Below are 4,000 nucleotides of genomic sequence, written 5' to 3' on the forward strand. Positions count from 1 at the left end.
TGCTGGCTTAATTTGTTTTTTGGTGTGAATCTTGGAATGGCAGTCAACATTCTTTTTGGATAAAACTCAGCCATTGTTGACCATCCATTCCTAGTTGCCACTAATAACCTGAATGATTTGAAAAGTCCATTTAGGTTTCCTCTACTTTTATGCATAACTTTTCGTTCTGAACAAAAGGCAAATTAAGGTCACGTGGCTCATGACCAAGATGGATTCTCCGTGGAACTTGGAATTTGGGGCAAAACACGTGCTTAAAAAAGTAGAAAATTTGTTAATCTAGAATTAATTAAATAAAAGGACCTACTAAATATCTTATATATAAGAGCTCTCCATTCGATACTGAATCTTGTTTAATAAGAGTATTGGGCATGCGGGTCAAGTTTTATCCGAATTTAAAATCTGGATATCAGGACATCCAGACTGGATAGAACCAGCTGCTTGCCTTGTAGAGAGTGGGTAACTAGATCCGATCTGATTTGCCCTATATCCAGGCGGATGGTAAAACCGGTTACTGAAATACCCGCTATTCGTTTTTTCATTAAATAGAAAAAAAAATTTAAAATGTTAAAATATATAATTAAATTTGAATAAAAATATAAAAATAGAAAAATAAAAAAATTGCATACCTATTGCGCATGTGAAATCTCTTAGTAAACTTGGCAGTTCTCTTTTAAAATAAAATAAAAAATAAAAATAATGTTTTTTTTATTTCATTTCTGTTTTTGCTAGGATTTCAATATTCCGGCCAGATGCCGGGCATGAATTCAACCGTAGGGTTTGACCATTATTACATGAATTCAACCATAAGATTTCCTGTGAAAACGTACGGATGCATCTTAAAGATCTTTCTCGACTACTAAAATTAATTAAAAATTAATTAGGAAGTTTAATTTTAGTTCATCCTCTATGATTAGTGACATTGTTTATGTTGGAGCTATAATTAAGAGTTTTGTTATATATATACACTGACTTTTGTGTATTTTTTATGTACGTACTTTACTGATATAAATAATTATTTTATAATTAAAAAAATTCATACAGTCAATCATATTAGTAGAGTGCACAAAAAATATATATATAAAAATAACTCCATATAACATTTTTGTATAATTAAAATCTCAATGGTAATTGGTATGCGATTGTGACTTATATTAGTCAATATTGCTATTCTTGCTTCAGTTTTTTTTTTTTTTTTAATTGTGATACATATGGTTTGAAAAAGGGAAGAATGGATCTCTTCATCTTGAGACATGATGAGCTGACCAGTTGAGAGCACTACAGAAGGCAAAGTTTTATAAGCAAGCATATATGGAAAAGTTTGAACAACTAGGTCGTTTGACTTAACTAAACCTAAGCCGGCCAATGCTCTTTATTGCACTGATACAAAGGGTTCTAGCAATTAAATAATTGTTTATTTTAGAATAAGATGATAACATATAAACTCATGAGAATTAATGTCGCTGGTATCTAGCAGCTACATGGAAATGATCAAAAGCCCCCAATTAACTTATTCCCAGTATTTTCATCATTATGAACCCAGCCTAGATGATCAATGAATTAATGCAATCTAATATTAGGTAATGGAATCAAAACATATTGGATGACAAACTAGTTTCCCGACATAGAAATGATTTTTTCGCCGTCAAATGTTGTTCAAGATCGAGCCGCCACCATATGGCCAAATGGGTTTTGGCAGTTACAGAAGATGAATGCTTAGACGAAAATAAAGAGAGTAATACTATTTATGGACTATTCCAAATAATTAAGGGTTAGATCAATGTTATAAAACATGCACGCTTTTATATATATCTTAATATATAATACTCAAGACATGCATATGCCTTACAAAAAATATAGCTTCTATCTTTAATCAACCAGGCACATGCCACATTCATTTCTTGGAATGAATTAAAAATGTAATCTAGTATAGCTAGCTGGGGGCATTCCGAGAATCGAACTCGGGACCTCTCGCACCCAAAGCGAGAATCATACCACTAGACCAAATGCCCTTGGATGAAAATGTAGTTAGCATTAATTAATCTTTTGCCTAAAATTTAGCCGTTGTTGACCATCCAATCTTAATTGCCAATATTTAAGAGTCAGCATAAATGAGATGAAAAGTCCATTTACGACGTTTCTTTTATATATATATATATATATATATATATGAGCAAACCGCTGCCTTTTGAACAGAAGGCAAAGGTGGCAGCTTATGACCAAACTCATCATGTATTCTCCGTGGAATTAACTTGGTATTTGAGGTCAATAATAAACACGTGCTTATAAAGTAATGTTTAACTCAAGAAAAGTAAAGGCCCTAGAAAATCTCCTACGTACATATAATAAGATAAAATATATATTTAAGGAATAAACAAAAGCATTATATATAATTTATTAGAAGCAGCTTCCAGACAGCTTCCAGTTGTAATACATACAGTAGTCAAGCTACTTGCATTCCTAACGGAAAGAAAATAATCATATGAATTCTGTCGTGAAAAGCTTATAAACATAATCCTCCACCCAACTGTCAAATAAAAACACCTTAATTTTAAAAACTGAAATCATCAAGTTGTCCACAGCCGCCATATTATTTTCGTGTAGTCGTCCTTGTGATTCTTTCTCTTTGAACTTCAGCTATGATCTTTAGCTCGTGTATCGTGATCAAAATTATTTTGACATTTCTGCCAGTATCTCAGACGTCTATCATAGATATTGTAAATAAATAGTTACTGCATGTTTTACTGTAAATAGTAAATAGTTAGTTAATAGTAGTTGATGCAGTAACTAGTTACTTAAGTGATCTTCAAGTTAGTTACTTTACTTCACTTCTATGTATTGGTATAAATACCAATTCTAGTTGAATACAAGAATAGAGTTCTTCCTCACAATGTTTTGAGAATATTATTTTTGATTAGAATTATCTGAATTTGCTTCATGGTATCAGAGCAGATACCTTAGGGCTTCACTTCTGATTGCTGCAAGATTCAATACATGATTTGCGTTTGTTCAAGATTCAATACAAGATGAGTACATCAGCCTCTATTTCATTGCATGCAGAAGATTCTAACCCGTATCACTTGCAAAATGGAGATTCTCCTGGTTCTACCTTGGTTTCTATGCTTCTTATGGGAGATAATTACCATAGTTCGTGCAGATCGAAGGAAATGGCGAAAAAGGCAAAGAACAAGATATGATTGGTAAATAGAGTGATAAATCAGCCAATGGATTCAGATCCACTCTTTGTTGTATGGGACAAATTTAATAGCATGGTTCTATCATGGATTTTAAACTCAGTGTTAAGAGATATTTGGGAAAGTTGAGATATTAGGGAAACAATTGTCTATGCGAAGACAGCAAGAGAAATGTAGGAAGAATTGCGCAATCAATTCTGTCAAGGGAACGGGCTAAGGATTTTTCAATTGCAGAAGGAGCTCTCATCTTTATCCCAAGAGCAAGCTTCGGTGAGTGTTTATGATCGCAAGTTTAAATGTTTGTGGGATGAATTGATAAATTATAATCAAATGCTCGATTGTACATGTGGAGTATGTAAGAATTGTAGTTGTGGTGCTGCACGTTTGTTCTTGGAATATCAACAACGTCAACATATTATAATGTTTCTCATAAGGTTGAATGAAGAATTCTCACAAGTTAGAGGCCAGATACTGTTAATGGATCCATTACCACTGATTACTAAAGTATTTTCTTTAGTTATTCAAGAAGAAAAACAGAGAGAAGTTGGATTACTGGATAGAACTCTTGTTGAAACTACTGTTGCTTTTATGAACAAGAAAGTTGAAAATCCAAGATCCAATTTCAAAAGGCAGCAATATAGAAGGGAAAAGGTTTTATGCACTCATTGTGGAATGAACAATCACACAGTGGATAAGTGCTATAAAATACATGGATATCCTCCAAATTTCAAGCAAAAGAGAAAAGTATCATCAGCAAATCAAATAATGGTCCAACCTATAAGTACACCCTTTGATTTACATAATACTAT

At 32.7% G+C, this 4,000-nt stretch overlaps 1 non-coding gene across 1 annotated transcript; it reads right to left on the reverse strand.

Annotated features, from left to right (window-relative positions):
• Nucleotides 1–1,937: 1,937 nt before the first annotated feature.
• TRNAP-UGG lies at nt 1,938–2,009 on the reverse strand. The gene has a single exon. It is a non-coding gene; the product is annotated as a tRNA-Pro (tRNA).
• Between the last annotated feature and the right edge of the window lie 1,991 nt (nt 2,010–4,000).

This window comes from Carya illinoinensis, chromosome 7 (genome assembly GCF_018687715.1).
Source record: "Carya illinoinensis cultivar Pawnee chromosome 7, C.illinoinensisPawnee_v1, whole genome shotgun sequence".
NCBI classification, from domain to species: Eukaryota; Viridiplantae; Streptophyta; class Magnoliopsida; order Fagales; family Juglandaceae; genus Carya; species Carya illinoinensis.